The 18,037-nt window shown below is 46.3% G+C and overlaps 1 protein-coding gene across 1 annotated transcript in view; it reads left to right on the forward strand.

The window, feature by feature from the left end:
* Nucleotides 1-18,037, forward strand: part of CDH1 (cadherin 1) — an 83,156-nt gene that overhangs the window by 36,881 nt on the left and 28,238 nt on the right.

The following is an 18,037-nucleotide window of genomic DNA, read 5'->3' on the forward strand; positions in this document are numbered from 1 at the left end:
CTCCAGAGCCTCCATCGCCTTGGTGGCCCTGCCTCACCTGCAGGGTGGCCTCAGAGGCAGCCGGATGCCCTTCCAGTTCCCTCTATCTATATACGGCAATAACGCAGCAAAGTTCACAGGGTCAGTTACACAGGAGACTGACTGAGCCCTTGATGAGAACTTTTCCCAACAGACTGCATAGTGTGTAGGGACCGTTCTGTCTAAAATCGAGGAAACGGAGACTCGGGGTTAATGTTCCTGAAGTCATGCCGCTAGTTAGAGGCATAGTCGAGATTAGAATCCGGATCTCTCTGGACTCCAAGCTTACACCCTGAAACCCAGTGCTGGGCGGAGGCTGCATCCGCGAAGCCCTTTGTGCTTGGGTTAGTGAGGGGCATTTGGGAGGCTGGGAGCCCAGTTCTCTGTGGGGTAGCTCTTAGCATAAGACATTTCCTTCTCCTCTCAAGTGGTCTCACTATTTCTACTCTCACTGGCCCTATCTTGCCCTCTGGTGCCATAATCACAGACACTTCTGGAAGGAATGAGCTCTGTACATCTTGAGGACAGTCTGTCTCTTCCCCCAGCCTGTCCCTCACTCTGTAGAGGGCAAGTTGCCATCTTTGCCCCTTTGACTCTGGACCGGTTCCATGGGTCACTGTCCCTCTTAAAGCATGACTTTTGGAAAGAAAAAAAAAGCATTCATCATTTAGCTCATTAGATTGCAACCCTGACAATGTACTTCTCAAACCACAGATGGAATTGGGCAGAACAGGACCAGCTAGCCTCTCATATCCTGAGTGTCTTGTTTCTGATAATGCAACTGAAGTCTGCATTAGGGGTTTTGGGAAGCCTGGTGAATGCAGGGCTTTCTCATTGGAAGTTAGTCCACTAAATACCATCCCTCCTTCAGCCTAAGTCTCTCATTAAAGAAAAGAACAATGCCAGTTTATGTGAAGTTAGAAAGCAAACACAAACCAGTTCAAATGGTACAAAAGAATCTAAAAGCAAGTCTCCCACCTGCTTTCCCCCTCAACAGTTTGCCTCCGGAGGCAACCCGAGTTACCAGTCTCTTGTATCTTTCTGAAGATACTCTAAGTGTATTCTCTAGCCCTTTTTGCTTTTTGTTTTTAAAGACAAACTCCTCCCCTATTGTTACACATAGATTTTACTTGATTCTTTTTTTTTTTAAAGATTTTATTTATTTATTTGACAGAGAGAGTGAAAGAGGGAACACAAGCAGGGGGAGTTGGAGAGGGAGAAGCAGGCTTCCCTTGGAGCAGGAAGCCGGATGCGGGGCTCGATCCCAGGATCCTGGGATCACGACCTGAGCCACCCAGGTGCCCCTGCTTGATTTTTCTTAATGACTATCTTGTTCTTTGTCATTTCTGCCCAATTTTCTGTCGAGTGGATGCCTCTTATTATTCATTTAACCGGTCCTCTGTCAGTGCTATTTCTGTCTCCTGCCACTTTGACCAGGCTTGCAGTGACTCTCCTGAAACGTCTGTCCTCGTTCACATGTGTTGAGTCCAGCTGTGGGATGATGTCGTAGCCACGGGCTTTGCTGGACAAGAGGTAGTAAGAATGAAAAATCTGCAAACATGGTCAGAATGCCTTCCACAAAAGGCGTACTGGTTCTCCTTGCCATGATGTCCAAGAAGAAAGCTTTCGAGCCCACATCTTTTCTGATCAAGTTCAGACTGTGTGTGTTACTGATGAGAAAACGAATGCAGGGAGAATGAAGGGGACTTGCCTTGAGTGCTCGGCTTCCTGACCACCCCTTCCCCCCACCCAGAGAATCTGGTCACCTGACTTGGCATCCAGCATTCTTCTTCCTAGACTGGCTGACTAGAGTCCTCCCCTGCAGCACCCCTTCCTTCTCTGGTCATGTGTGGGTCATCCCCTTCTTTTCCCACCACCCATGTGGACCCCTCCCTAGGGTTTCCTGCTGAGATTCTCGAAGGGGTTCTGGTCCCCTGGAGACCGGTCTTCTGAGCACTTGCAAAAATACAAATTCTTCTCCTAGAACAATTTATATACAGTACCTTACAGTTCTTTTTCTTTTTTATGAGTGATTAATATGTTCACATGGCTGAAAAATCAACCAGTATAAAAAGTATATACAGGGCGCCTGGGTGGCTCAGTTGGTTAAGCGACTGCCTTCGGCTCAGGTCATGATCCTGGAGTCCCGGGATCGAGTCCCGCATCGGGCTCCCTGCTCGGCAGGGAGTCTGCTTCTCCCTCTGACCCTCCCCCCTCTCATGCTCTCTCTATCTCATTCTCTCTCTCAAGTGAATAAATAAAATCTTTAAAAAAAAAAAAAAAAGTATATACAATGAGAAGTTGTATTCCTGCCTTGACCTATTTTGGTCCAATAACAGCGTCTCCCCCACCCCTATAATTTCGCTTATGGGTTTTTTCCCAAAGTTTCTATATGCAAACATAAGCAAATATGAATGTATATTCTTTTTTTTAAAGCTTTTATTTATTTATTTGAGAGAGAGAGATAGAGCATGAGCAGAAGGAGAGGGAGAAGCAGGCTTTCCGTGGAGCAGGGAGCCCGATGCGGGGCTCAATCCCAGGACCCCGGGATCATGACCTGAGCCAAAGGCAGACGCTCAACCAAATGAGCCACCCAGGCACCCCAGGAATATATCCCTTGCACTGCTTTGCACCTTCTCCACCTAGCAGTGTGTCTTAAAGTTCACTTCGTGGTACTGCATAAAGAGCTTTCTCATTGGGCGCCTGGGTGGCTCAGTTGGTTAGGCGACTGCCTTCGGCTCGGGTCATGATCCTGGAGTCCCGGGATCGAGTCCCGCGTCGGGCTCCCTGCTCGGCGGGGAGTCTGCTTCTCCCTCTGACCCTCCCCCTTCTCATGCTCTCTCTCTCTCATTCTCTCTCTCAGATAAAAAAATTAAATCTTTAGATAGTATAAAAAAAAAAAAAAAAAAGAGCTTTCTCATTTGTTTTATAGCCACAGTAGTAATTCATTTTGGAAACTGAGAAAATTCCATAGTTTATTTAATCCTCTATTGATGGCTGCTTGAGTTGTCTCCTATGATTTGCTGCTACAGTGCCTTAGTGAATAACCTTGTACAAAGGTCATTTTGCACTTGTGTAACGTTCCAGTTTTGATCACATCGGAAAATGGGAAGAGGCTGGATAAGTGTTCCATGGCGTCTTGAAAGACTTGCAACCAGGAAAATGAAAAGTCGGGGAGCTGCTGCTGGGAGAAGTGCCACAGGTCCTTGTGGTGGTGGCAGCCATGCAGCCACATCTTGTGAGAGGGGTCCGTGTGGCCTGTGTAGCCCGTGCCGCAGCTGATGGCAGAGTCCCCATCTGGGGCCCTTGGGCTGCTCTTCATGTCCTTTCCATTTGTTTTATCTGCTTGGAATTCTCGGAGGGAGCACCCCCGTCTGAGATAGGTCTGCCCTTTCCTGGCATGTGGAGGACAGCAGGATTGGTTGTGGCTTTACTTCTCAGGGGCCTGTGAAAACGCACACGCCAGGGGATGAGCAGTTGCCCTTGAGCCAGGTGAGTAGATTTAGCAAAGGTTCTTGGAAGCAACGGCCTTTTGCATCAATGCTTATTTGTTCTTGATAATGAAAAATGATGCTAGCATCTATTAAGAAAGAGAAAGCCTCCTCTTGTAAGCTTTATTGGACAAGTGAGCACTTGTTTCGGAGTCATCTGCAAACGCATGTGACCGAGAGACTGTGGGAAAATGCCTAACTTCTGCAGCGTTGGCTTCCAGCTGTTCTTTTGAGCCGTTTTAGGAGTTTTGCTGCAAATGTCAGAGGCAGAAGGTCCCATGCTTTCCCAGCACAGCCCACGTTTGGAAAAGGTGCAAGCCTACTCTGTGTTGTGAAAGAGGTTTCCAGTCCTCGTTCCTGAGTTCACTGAATGATTGCACATTTCGAACCCCACAGCACATTTCCCATTTTTCCACAGCCAGAGTCAGCACATTGCTGCGTCACTCAGGGCTTGGGAAATGCTGCTCCAGATTGGCACGTGTTTCTGTCTGGGTTGTGTCCTTTACAGGGAATAAGTCTGGTTTTAGCGTTCTCCCTATGTGCCCAGCATGGATCTGCATCCGTCTCACGTTGCTCTTCTACCCCTGGAGCTTCTCTCCTTCCTCAAGGCAGAGCAGATTTAGCCTAGTGGCTAAGCCAGTGGTGGCTGGTCCTGGGTGTGAATTCTGCTTCAGAGACTGACCAGCTCTGTGACCTTGAGCAAATGACTTAAGCTTTTCTGGGCCTCTGGCTCATCAGCACCAAGGGATTAAAGAACCATACCTGCTTTATAGCAGCTTAGGAGTCAAGGTTTGTCAAGTGCTCAGCACAATGCCTCCACATAATGACTGTCGTTATGTTGGGTATTCACTCTTCTAATTATTATTAATTAAGAATTATTTATGGCTTCTCTTTTCCCTCCCCACTTTTTCATACCTCTGACCCGGGTATTTTGGGTGCATGGATTGCATCTTTTTTGAACCATGGGTCTTTGACTCAAAGGAGACCCAAGTAACTTATTTTTGTTACAGGTTCATCCAGATGTAATTTACATACCACACAGTTTACCCACTGCAAGTGTACAGGGAGATAATTGTTATAAATGTACCCAGCTGTGTGGCATCACCACAATCCACTTTTAGAATGCTTTCATCACAAGTTCCCTCCTGCCTGTTGGCAGTCAAGCCCCATGCCCACTCCCCACCCCCAGCTCCAGACAGCCACTGATCAACTTTGTCTCTTGTTTTCTAGAATTTTCATATAATAAGAAGGTACTCTTCAGTGAACTTTAAAAAAAATACCCAGGCCTGGGCCATGCCTCAAACTAACTGAGGCCAGATCTCCATGGCTGGCGATCTTTCACAGAGTGTAATGCTTTTTTTTTTTTTTTTAAAGATTTTTACTTATTTATTTGACAGAGAGAGAGATAGCGAGAGCAGGAATACAAGCAAGGGGAGTGGGAGAGGGAGAAGCAGGCTTCCCGCTGAGCAGGGAGCCCGACGTGGGACTCGATCCCAGGACTCCGGGATCATGACCTAAGCTGAAGGCTTAGGGAACGACTGAGCCACCCAGGCGCCCTCGCGGAGTGTAACGCTTTTAAGGTTCATTAATGCTATTGCCCTCAGCAGTGTGTCGTTCCCTTTTGTTGCAGAGTAGTGATACCATGCATAGGTTAATTTCTTTTGTTTTTTATGGGTAAATGGAGAGAAAGAAGAAAAGAAAGAAGGTTCTTAAAAATACAGTAGTGTCCACACCCTAATTTATTTTTTAAGGTTTTATTTATTTAAGTAATCTCTACTACACGCAATGTGGGACTCGAACTCGTGATCCCAAGATCAGGAGTCGCATGCTCTTCCGACTGCAGCCAGGCACTCCCGTACCCTAATTTTATTTATTTATTTTTTATTTTATTTTTTTTAAAGATTTTATTTATTTGACAGAGACACAGTGAGAGAAGGAACACAAGCAAGGGGAGTGAGAGAGGGAGAAGCAGGCTTCCCACTGAGCAGGGAGTCCGATTCGGGGCTCTGATCCCAGGACCCTGGGATCATGACCTGAGCTGAAGGCAGACGCTTAACAACTGAGCCACCCAGGCACCCCCTTCCGTACCCTAATTTTAGAAAAACAGTCTATCAAGGGATTGCAGGACAGGGGACATAAGTGAAAGGTTATAGACCAGAATCTGAGAGACATATTACAAGCATAGACAGTGTCTTCTGTGTATGGATGGGACCATGAGGGCTTTGTGCTTTTGGCTTGTCCTTTTTTTTTTTTTTTTTTTAATTAAAAACTTTTATTGAGATACACTTCTCAGATCATATATTACACCCATTTAAAAATTTTTTTTTTTTTTTTTTTTTTTTTAGATTTTATTTATTTGCGAGAGAGAGAATGAGAGACAGAGAGCATGAGAGGGAGGAGGGTCAGAGGGAGAAGCAGACTCCCCGCCGAGTGGGGAGCCCGATGCGGGACTCGATCCCGGGACTCTGGGATCATGACCTGAGCCGAAGGCAGTCGCTTAACCAACTGAGCCACCCAGGCGCCCCTATTACACCCATTTAAAGTGTGGGATTAAAAAAATAAAAGTGTAGGATTCAGTGGCTTTTCAATATATTCAAAGTTGTGCAAACACATATAACTTCAAAATTATTTTCATCATCCCAAAAAGAAATCCCTCACCCCATGGCTGTCACCCCTCACCTCTCCTCACCCCCACACCCCCAGTCTTAGGCAGTCACTAATTGATTTTTGGTCTATAGCTTTATGGACTCTGTACATTTCATATAAATTGAACCATATAAATACATAGTCTTTTATGACTGGCTTCTCTCCCTTAGTGAGTTATTTTCAAGGTTCATCCACGGTGTAGCATGTATCCGTAATTCTTTTTATTGCTGAACGATACTCTCTTACATGGATAGACTGCATTTGATTCATTCATCACTTGAGGTTTTTTCCGCTTTTGGCTATTTGGGTTGTTCTGCTTTTTGGCTATTATGAATAATGCTGTGATGTCATCTGTGCTTTGTTACTTTCTTCCTCTGATGGATGATACAAGGTGCTACTTTTGAAAATAAAAAACTAAGATTTGGGGAGGAGATAGATGTGGGTAACAAAGCACCGTGATAGAATGTGACTGAGGAGGGGCGCCTGGGTGGCTCGGTCGGTTAAGCATCCAACTCTTGATTTCGGCTCAGGTCTGATCTCAGGGTGCGGGATCGAGCTCTGCATTGTGCTCTGTGCTCAGCAGGGAGTCTGCTTTTTCCCCCCCTCCTCTGCACCTACCCCTGCTCATGCTCTCTCTCTCTCTCTCAAATAAATAAATGAATAAAATGTTTAAAAAGGAGAACCAAAAAAACTCCGCAAAGAGGTGATTGAGGAAATGTGAGGTGTGTGTGTTTTCCCATCATGTTAGCATCTGGTGGTCCAGAGTAAATGGAAGGGAAATGACTATGTATACTCAGGTCCTGCTGTCAGACAGCGGTGGAGAAAAGAGGAGGTCCCCAAACAGATTAGTCTGTGGAGAAAAGAGACTATGCAAAGGTTAAGAGTGTGGTCCTGGGGTTCAACTAGACTTGTATTTGCTGAGTGACCTTGGGAGAGTCACTTAACGTCTCTAAGCCTTTACTGGTGACATTGGAAGTGATCCTTCCCTAATTGGTTGTAGTGATAATGAAAAATGTTTACTCTTCCTCTTTCCTTGCACAAAGGGAGCCCCTGCTGGGTGCTCTAAGACCTGGGGAAGATTTAAAATATGCCCAGACCTGGGTATTTTTAAAAACATCCCCAAGAATCTCTGTAGGGCATGTTGGACCCTGGTTGGAGATGATGTTAGAGATATTTTGGTCAAGGTGTTTTATTGTACGAGTGGGCAACCAAGACGAAGGGAGCCCTTCCCACTGTATTAGGACCTAGGATCTGGTCCCCTACCCCAGGTCTGTCAGCTGCCTTTACCTGTGAGGGGTCTGCAGGAGCTAGAGGGAGGAGGGGTTCAGCTGCTTTGGAATTTGGAACATGGGGCCCTCCCTGGCCTCAGGGAAACCAACAGAAAGGAAAAGTGGGCAATTACTGTGGTGTGCAAGGGAGCCTTTTCTTTCTAATCAATAAGCAAACAGTTCCTGGAGTTGCCCAAGCTGGCCGCAGGAATGCATCCTGGACTGCAGCCTGTGGGAATGATCAATTATCGCCCCTGTATTTAGGCGGGCGGGTGGGGTGTTTGTGTAGTTAACATGCAGCCAGCAGCGGGACAGTAAAACTCCGATTTAGTGTGGAAGCCAGAGGACCGCCCCCCAACCCTTCTCTCTATTCTTTTTGATGAAACCAAGCAAGCTTACCTCCATCAGGGAAGAAGTCCCCGCTTCACCTCTGCAGCGGGCAAGGTGCCGGCATCTGTGAGTGTGAAGTTCAGTGTTTGCCCACTTCCCTTTTTTAAAAATTTTTTTAAAGATTTTATTTATTTATTTTTTTAAAGATTTTATTTATTTATTTGACAGAGACACAGCGAGAGAGGGAACACAAGCAGGGGGAGTGGAAGAGGGAGAAGCAGGCCCCCCGCGGAGCAGGGAGCCCGATGCGGGGCTCGATCCCAGGACCCCGGGTCATGACCTGAGCTGAAGGCAGACGCTTAACGACTGAGCCACCCAGGCGCCCCATGCCCACTTCCCTTTTAAATGAACTGAGATGGGATCCGTTGCTGGTTAGTGTCCACCCTGGAAAACTGAAGCCAGGCCCTCTTTCTCAGACTTGAGCAAAGCAGCAGCCCTAGCTTCTCCAGCTGAGCACTGGAGCCCCATTAAGACAGGAATATTGAGATTTAACCGAGTGAGGTTTTATCAGTGGGTGCTGGCTCATTGCTGAACTGTCCAGTGGAGGCCTGGAAAGACTAAAGATTGAAACCTGAGTTCTTTTCTGGCCTTGATTATCAAAAGGACAAGGGGAATGGGAGGCCCTCTGGCCCTTCGAGCCCGGAAGAGTAGGAGCTGATGCTGGGCTCAGGCCTGTGTGGGAGCTGCACGCTAACGTCATTTTCATTCCACTGGATATTCAGCCCCGAAGGGCAGGGCTTGTTTTCTGTTGTGTTCACAGCTGGGTCTTTGGGACTAGAACAGCAGAGGTGTGTTAGGTGTGCAGGGCTTGAGCAGGCCCCTGGAACTGCCCCCCACACTGCCATACAGCTCACTACCTTGCTTTGGCATGTAGCCAGAAACTGGGACAATCTCTTCAAAGGTGCCATCTTGAGGCCTTCCTGAAATGCCCTTTCTTAAATTGTCCCCTCCACCCTGGCTCTGCATAAAGCCTTAGAACTCCCTTACCTGCTTATTTTTCTGTATTAGCACTTTTCATTCATGGTACTTAGTAACTTGTTAATTTATCTTTTCCTCCCTGGAATATAAGCCCTATGAGGGCAGGGACCTTACTTTGTCTACTGCTGTACTTCCCAGGCCTTAGAATCATGCCTGGCAAAGGGTCACGGCTCAGTAAATACTTGCTGAACAAAGAATCCTTGAAGCAATCCCTCAAAGGAGATGAGGACGTCTGCATTTCCAGAATGGGGAAACGGATGCTCAAGGAAGATCAGAGTAACTTGCTTACCATGGCACGAATGACACAAAGCTGGGATTTGAACCCCACTTGGTTTGACCCCCTTCACACAAATGTGCAGCCATAAAAGTATTTGCACTAGCTTTTTGCCAACTCCAGAAGTGCCATTTATGACATTTTTTACTGTGCTGATCAACATCCATGGTGTGTGCTCTCTGAGAAATAACACATTAGCCCAAGCAGAAACATGACTGGGAAGCAAAATTCTACTGCCAGAGTGACCCAGACGGCATGACTAACCTTAAAACAAAGCAGGAGAAATCAAGGGTGATGGGTCACCCCTTTCCTCTGCTAATTTTTCCTTCATCTGTAACCTCGCTTTTCTGTCTGCACTCGTGCCCCTGCTCCCCACCTGAGTCTGTTGTGTTTTTATTTTTAAGATTTTATTTATTTGAGAGAGAGAATGAGAGAGAGAGAGAGAGGGAGAGCATGAGAGGGGGAAGGGTCAGAGGGAGAAGCAGACTCCCTGATGAGCAGGAAGCCCGATGCAGGACTCAATCCCAGGACTCCAGGATCATGACCTGAGCCGAAGGCAGTTGTTTTAACCAACTGAGCCACCCAGGCACCCCAAGATTTTATTTTATTATTTTATTTTTTTTAAGATATTATTTATTTGACAGAGACACAGCGAGAGAGGGAACACAAGCAGGGGGAGTGGGAGAGGGCGAATCAGGCTTCCCGCCGAGCAGGGAGCCTGATGCGGGGCTCGATCCCAGGACTCTGGGGTTATGACCTGAGCCGAAGGCAGACACTTAACGACTGAGCCACCCAGGCACCCCCCCAAGATTTTATTTTTAAGTAATCTCTATTTTATGTTATCTCCCACCCAATGTGGGGCTCAAATTTACAGCACCAAATTTACAGATCAAGAGTGACTGAGCCAGCCAGGAGCCCCATACCTCAATCTTTTTTTTTTTTTAAGATTTCATTTATTTATTTGTCAGAGAGAGAGCAAGTGAGAGCAGGCAGAGGGAGAAGCAGGTTCCGTGCTGAGCAGGGAGCTTGACGAAGGATTCGATCCCAGGACCTCGGGATCATGACCCGAGCCAAATGCAGACGCTTAACCCACTGAGCCACCCAGGAGCCCCGACCACTTATTATTTTTATTATTTATTTATTTAATTAATTTTTTTTTAAAGATTTTATTTATTTATTTGACAGAGAGAGAGCAAGCGAGAGCAGGAACACAAGCAGGGGGAGTGGGAGAGGGAGAAGCAGGCTTCCCGCCGAGCAGGGAGCCCGATGCGGGGCTCGATACCAGGACCCTGGGATCGTGACCTGAGCCGAAGGCAGACGCTTAACGACTGAGCCACCCAGGCGCCCCACTTATTATTTTTAAAAAATTTGTATTCGTTTATTTTGTTTCAAGTTTTTATTGAAATTGTAGTTAGTTAACATAGTGTAATACTGGTTTCAGGAGTTGAATTTAGTGAGTCATCTCTTACATACAACACCCAGTGCTCATCACCAGTGCCCTCCGTGGTACCCATCGCCCATTTGGCTCCTCCCCCGCCTCCCCTGCAGCAGCTGTTCTCTATAGTTAATAGTCTCTTATGGTTTGCCTCTTTCTCTCTTCTCCCCCCTTCCTCTATGTTCATCTGTTTCGTTTCTTAAATTCCACAGGTGAGTGAAATCATAATGGTATTTGTCTTTCTGTGACTTATTTCGCTTAGCATCATACACTCTTGTTCCACCAATGTCATTGCAAGTGACAAAAGTTCATTCCTCTGTCTGTGTGTGTACACCACATCTGAGACCACTTATAATTTGTTCTGGGCAAGGACATACTGGGAGGATGGGAGACAAAATGTGGTAGACTTCATGAGAGTAAACTTCCCATCCCTGAGATCCCATGGGAGCTGCCTGTCAACATGGGAGACTGGGCAGGGCGCGGGCACCCCAGCCGACAGCACTCTGGGAGCACAACCCCCAGATTTTGTGGACGCCAGCTGCAAGTCCTGCTGGTCTACCAGGAATACAAGCTGCTTATTTTCCCCCAGAAAAATGTCTGAGGTTTAAGCTGACCGATGAGAGGAACTTTGGCTTATTTTAGCTTCTGTAATGTGGTGATCGACAGCGGAACATTCTTGGATCTGAAATTTAAAGCTTCCTCTTTCGCTTGGCTCTCTGACTGTCCCTGTGTTTTTCTGTGGCCCCGGGACTGGAGCAGCGTCCCTTCAGGGAGAGAGGGAGAGAGAGAGAGAGAGAGAGAGAGAGAGAGAGAGAGTGTGTGTGTGTGTGTGTGTGTGTGTGTGTGTGTAAGAAGGAGACAAGGGACACTTTGTTATTATTATCATAGATACTCCACCTGTCCTGTTCTCTTGTGAGAACTAACTTTTCCGGTATCCGTTCAGCTAGGAACTAGTTGACAGATGGTTTATTGATACTAAGGGGGTTAAACTCCTGACAGTGGCCTCATGCCATAGGCTCTTCACTCCATGGCTGTGTGGCTTGGCCAGGTCTCTCTCCACTGAGACTTAGGAGCCTCAGTTTCCTCATTTATTACCAGTTTCCTCATTTATTAGCCAGGGCTGCTAAATTCCTACCACCCAGGGCCAGCGTATCTAGTACAGCTATTAGGCTGTGATATTAGGCTGCTAGTTGGTAGCAAATGGACACATATAGGTACTTACCGGGGCTAAAAAGATAGTCTTCCTGGTCTAACTTGAATCGCAACATCCCCCGAGTATGAACAACCTGGAGGCCTGCTCATCCTTTCCTTCCCATTTTTTTTTTTTATAAAGATTTTATTTATTTATTTGAGAAAGAGAGTGAGGGAGAACGCACGAGAGGTGGGGAGTGGCAGAGGGAGAGGGAGAAGCAGACTCCCTGCTGGGGCTCGATTCCAGGACCCTGGGATCATGATCTGAGCTGAAGGCAGACGCTTAACTGAACGAGCCACCCAGGTGCCCCCTCTCTTTTTTTAAATCTTTTTTTTTTTTTTCCTGAGCATGGGTGCTCAGTAAACCTATAATGTTGAGTAATTTCATGGACACCCATCAAAGGAAGATGTTCCAGAATCACCCAGTGCCATCAAAGAAAATGGAACCTAGAAAGAAATTTTACAGGCGGTGGTATCCGAGGAGAAGTAGGGCTTTGTGGTTAGAGTTAGAAACACCACACCTACCAAACAAAAAGAAACTCCTGCCTAGCCAAGTGATAATATGTCTGTCTCTCCAGGATTCCTTTCATCCATCAAGTTAAAACTTTTTGTCTTTTATCTTCAGTATTTAAGTTAGAAACCAAAGTTAGATTTAAGTTAGAATTTAAGTTAGAAACCCCTTGGTTTGGGGTACGCAGTGGCGACATGACCCCAAGGAGCCTCAGAAGGCTCTCTGATCTTATTGTTGTGTGTGACTTTCTCTTCTTAAGGCTGAGTGCTCAAGTTCAAATGGTCCTTGGAATAAATCTAAATGCAGGGTTCTGTGGTGTTGACTGTGGGAAATGTGTTCTAAGGAAAGAGAAACAATCCATAATGCGTGCCTTTGTGTGTAGTATGGGGAAAACACTGCTTTCAAGTAGTTGCTGCTAAGAGACTGGGTTATCCGACTAGTTACCAAATAACTCAACTGTGGTTAGCTGGCTTTGATTGTCGGTCCCTATTCTTAAATCTCAACATCTCGCAGAAATATATGAAGGCTTTTGAGACTGTCTGGTTTCTACCCACTCACATTCCAGCTCTGGGGCATGGCAGGGGTGGAAGAAGAAACGGAATCCTTAAAGCAGGACTGTTTGAGCCACAATGGCCATTCCAAGCAAAGGATGTCACTCAGCGCTCAAAGCCCTGCCCCGGCACCAAAAGCTTTTCATGAACTTGGGTTTAATTTTTATTTTGAACTTAAAGTCATTTCTGCCAAGTGAGTTAGAAAATAGGGCACTTATGGGATGAATAACACACAAGAATCACAGTGGGTTAAATATACTTTCAGGGGCGCCTGGGTGGCTCAGTCAGCTAAGCGTCTGACTTTGGCTCAGGTCATGATCTCAGGGTCCTGGGATGGAGACCGGCAGCAGTGGGCTCCCAGGGAGTCTGCTTCTCCCTCTCCCTCTGCCCCTTGTGTTCTCTCTCTCAAATAAATAAATAAAGTCTTTACAAAATACATACTTTTAAAAAGTCATTCTTACTTTTGTCATTTAAAAAGGAATTTGCTGTAATTGTAATGCACAATATAATATGTACAAAGATAAAGGAAAATATGTTGAAAAAAAAATCAGAACTGCCTCATGCCCCTATTCCAACAACATACTTTGAATCCTCCCCGCCCCCCTCAACCTCCACCCTAATTACCATTGACGTCTTGGTGGGTAGAATTCCTACTGTTCTGGGATGATTTTAAGTTTGTTTTTTTTTTTTTTAAGATTTTATTTATTTATTTGACAGAGAAAGACACAGCGAGAGAGGGAACACAAGCAGGGGGAGTGGGAGAGGGAGAAGCAGACTCCCTGCCGAGCAGGGAGCCCGATGCGGGACTCGATCCAGGGACTCCAGGATCATGACCTGAGCCGAAGGCAGTCGCTTAACCAACTGAGCCACCCAGGCGCCCTGTTCTGGGATGTTTTTAAAAAGTTTTTTTTCCTTAATAAATGTTCCTTTTTATTATTGCTGGGAAGCATATCCCCATTTTGCCAGTGGGAACCAGTGGTAAAGAGCACTCACCTTGGAGCCAGACAGTCTAGCCCCTCCACTCACAAGCATATACGTTAGGAGAAAGAAAGTGGAGGTGGCTGGAGGAGTTAAATCAGAACGTTGGACATAAAGAGCTCAGTGCAGGGGTCTGGCTTGTAGAGAGTGGCGGTGGGGCACAGTGTTGAGGAGCGAGAACTCAGACTGCCTGGGTTCTGGTCCCAGCTCTACGTTAGGAGCTGCCTCAGTTTCCCCACATGTAAAAAGGGGACACTGGTAGTACCCACTTCAGAGAGTTCTGGGGCGGAGTGAGTTAATGGTAAAGTGCTTAGAATGGAGTCTGGCACGTAGTGTTCTACAAATGTTTATATATATTTAAGGGAACAGGAGGTCAAAGGTGGTTGAAGCTCTTAGTTGAGGCTGTGGTTTTTCATGGTGTGATGGTGATGATATTATTTTTAAGATTTTATTTATTTATTTTTTAACAGAGAGACAGCGAGAGAGGGAACACAAGCAGGTGGAGGGAGAGGGAGAAGCAGGCTTCCCACGGAGCAGGGAGCACAGTGCGGGGCTCGATCCCAGGACCCTGGGATCATGATCTGAGCTGAAGGAAGATGCTTAATGACTGAGCCTCCTGGGCGTCCCGGTGATGATATTATTGTAGACAAAAGATTTTGGGGGCTCCTGCGTGGCTCAGTTGGTTAAGCATCTGCCTTCAGCTCAGGTCATGATCTCAGGGGGTCCTGGGATCGAGCCCCACATTGCATCCGGGCCCCCTGCTTAGCAGGGAGTCCGCTTCTCCCTCTCCCTCCACCCCTCCCCCAGCTCGTGCTCTCTCTTGCTGTCTCTCTCAAATAAATGAGCAAAATCTTTAATAAATAAAAAAGAAAGAAAAGATTTTCACACCTAGCGACGGCCACGTGGATTCTTGGCTCTTGTCACTGGGATTTGGTTTCTAGACCTAGTGACCAAATGACAGGTTTTAGGAAAGGAGGTCATCCTGACTTAAAGAATACTAATCCCTTGCTGATTTTATTTTTGTTTAATTTTTTATTGTGAAGCGTTCAAATATACCCGGTCCCCATGTACCAATCCATTCCAGTACTTGGCTGTTCTTGTTCGACTCCCCAGGCAGTGGTAGTGGTCACTGTGTCTCTGAGACACTGTCCGGCCTTTGTCAGGGGTGAAGCAAGTTTCCCAGAGCCTTCCCGGAGCTGGAGTTTCCCTCATCTTTCCTGTAATTTCTGGTTTATCAGCCCAGAGGATCGGGTTGCACAGAAAGATAATGGGCCTTAATGAGCACCTGGAAATTCAGGTTGGGGCTCCACACACTTCTTTGTCACTTCTCAAAGGGTGGGACTTAGCCACCATTAAGACAAGATGCCCCCAAATAGGTTAAGCGCCTTGCATCAAAGTTATTTGCAAAACCATTTTCAATTTTTCAGGCTGCCACCCTTGGCAAGTCCAGTCCTGCTTGTCCCAACTTTCATTGCCCAGATTGGGGCCAGCTGGGGGGAAGGAATTAATTTGGTGTGACAAATAAAGGTATTTCTTGCTCCCTGTTTATGTGACAATCCCCCAAATACCGGCAAGTCACCCCATTACTTCTGCTGGGATGGGTTTGGGGGAGGGTTGTTTGAAAAACATCTTGTTTTGCTAGTTTGAGATGGAATTCCTACGTTAGACATAAAAGGCAGTATGTGCCCATCCTTCAAGGACTTTGCATTTCTTCTTCTCTTGTCATTTTTATGGTTCCTCTGTTCATTTAGCAAATACTTGGCTTCAGGCAAATACTTGTCTACCCAAATGCACAGAAATAATAATTATCATTTTCTGTTCACATTGCTCTTCCATGTTCAAAATGTGATCACATTCCCTGTCTTTGTTAATCTTCACAAAAACCCTGAAGAGGTAGGCTCCATCCGTAGTGGTATCCTTCATGTCCCAGTAGCGAAAACTGAGGCCCAGAGAGGTTAAGCGTGTTAAGGCCACTCAGCAGGAACATGGTGGAATCTGGGCTTATTATCTGGCCACAAGACTTGGAGACCGGCCCTTTCTTCTTGTCCCTCTTCTGTCCTTTACTACAGCCTTCCCCTGCTCACCCCACCCCCACCCTCACCCCCTAAAGTTTGGGAAGTGAGTTATAAAACCAGCCTAAGAGGTGAGGGTAGGGGTGGAGGCATGGTTTTGTTTTTTGTTTTTGCAAACAGGGAGGAGAGAGGGTTGGGTAGGTGATTATTTAAAGGACCCAGCTCCCTTCCTGTGAACTCTGTCTCTGGCTAGATCACAACTCCCAGTTACTGCAGAAGGTGGCCCCAGATTTCCCTGGATTCTAGCTAGGAGGCAAAACTATCCTTTAAAATGACCAAGGTTCTTTTTTTTTTTTTTTTAAGATTTTATTTATTTATTTGACAGAGAGAGACACAGCGAGAGAGGGAACACAAGCAGGGGGAGTGGGAGAGGGAGAAGCAGGCTCCCCGCAGAGCAGGGAGCCCGATGCGGGGCTCGATCCCAGGACCCTGGGATCATGACCTGAGCTGAAGGCAGTCGCTTAACCGACTGAGCCACCCAGGCACCCCTAAAATGACCAAGGTTCTAATCATGAGACTAAGTAGCTCGGGTTAAGGGCCAATCCCAGCTCTGCCCTTCACTAGTTATAGGATGTCAGGCAAATTTCTTAAGCTCTCTAAGCCTGAGTCTTCAAAAGGGGATGATCATGGTGCTGGTCACCCTCCCACCCGGTCACCGGCTTCTCTGGCAAGGGTGGGGCTCTTGGTTTCAGAAACGTTTGCAAGGGTGGCCCCTGGTGGAAAAAACTGAAAACTGCAGCCCAGGTATGGAAATGGAAGATGGCTTTAGGGCTTTGTGGCAGAGACCCGATATTTATGAATGTAGAGGTGTCTAGCCGTGTAAAAATAGATTCAAGAGCAGGAATTTTTATAAAAGATCACTTGGACAAAATAGAAATTCCACTGAAGAAATGAAAGGCAAGTATTTGAAAGGGATGAAAACAGGCCACCTTGAGAGTTTCCCAGAATGAACTGTTTGAATTGGCTGTTCCCTCTGCTCATTGAGCCAGGTTTCTGCAAGACTTGGCCCCTCAGGTCTCAGCTCCACCACCTCCACCTTGGGAGGCCTGCTCTCACCATCCACTATGAGCCACACCTTTCTGAATCCCCCTTGCCCCATCACTTTTTTTTTTTTTTTTAAATTTTAAAAAAGTAGGCTCCATGCCCAGTGTGGAGCCCAAGGTGGGGCTTGCACTCACGACCTTGAGATCAAGACCTGAGCTGAGGGGCTCCTGGGTGGCTCAGTCGGTTAAGTGTCCGACTCTTGATTTTTGGCTCAGGTCATGATCTCAGGGTGCTGAGATCGAGACCCGTGTCAGGCTCCATGCTCAGGGTGGAGTCTGCTTGTCCCTCTCCCTCTGTTCCTTCCCCCACTCACTCACTCTCTCTCTCTCAAATAAATAAAATCTTAAAAAAAAAAAAAAAAAAAAGACCTGAGCTGAGATCAAGAGCCGAATGCTTAAGCACCTGAGCCACCCAGGCGCCCCCACCCCCCATCACTCTTGTATCACTGTCTTTAGTTACTTTATATCTAGCACTGGTCACTAGTTAAAATGATTGGCTTCTGTATTTGTCCATGTTTTCCACAACAGTGTAAGCTCAGTGAGAGCAGGTGCGTTGTCTGTCTTGTTTACACGTTTGTCCTTAGAGCTCAGCACAGTCTGGAGTATAGCTTGGTGAAAACCTGTAGAATGAGTCATTTGGGATTCTGATGTTTAGTGTAGACATTTTTCACCACAACATCTCCAGCTTTGGGTATTGGTAGTTAAGTTTTAATACCTCCATAGCTGTAAAGTTTGAAGTAGAGTTTCGAAGTCATTGGTCATAACATTCTCCCACCCAAGTAGTCCTTCTCCGTCATTTGCATTTATCTTGCTGCCCTGTGTCATCAGGTTGAAGATAACTTTTCATTATCTCCCCTAACGACAATGATCAGTTTCTCTTCCCTGTCAGATTGCAAGCAGGCATTACTTCTGTATGCCTCAGCAAGTATTTACGGTTATCAATGTCTTTTGTGGAATACTCATGAGGGTTGAATAAATGATTAAGCAAAGCCACATTTGTTTTTAAACGTTTTTTTGTTTTTAAGATTTTATTTATTTAGAGAGTGCATATGCCCATGCTAGTGGGAGGAGGGATAGAGGGAGAAAGAGAATCTCCATCTCAAGGTAGTTGCCTTTGTTACCTTCATTCTACAGTTGGGTAGACTGAGGCACAGGGAGGTTAATTTGCCCAGGGTCACAAAGCTAATAATA

Source organism: Neomonachus schauinslandi, chromosome 16 (assembly GCF_002201575.2).
Source record: "Neomonachus schauinslandi chromosome 16, ASM220157v2, whole genome shotgun sequence".
In the NCBI taxonomy this organism is placed as follows: domain Eukaryota; kingdom Metazoa; phylum Chordata; class Mammalia; order Carnivora; family Phocidae; genus Neomonachus; species Neomonachus schauinslandi.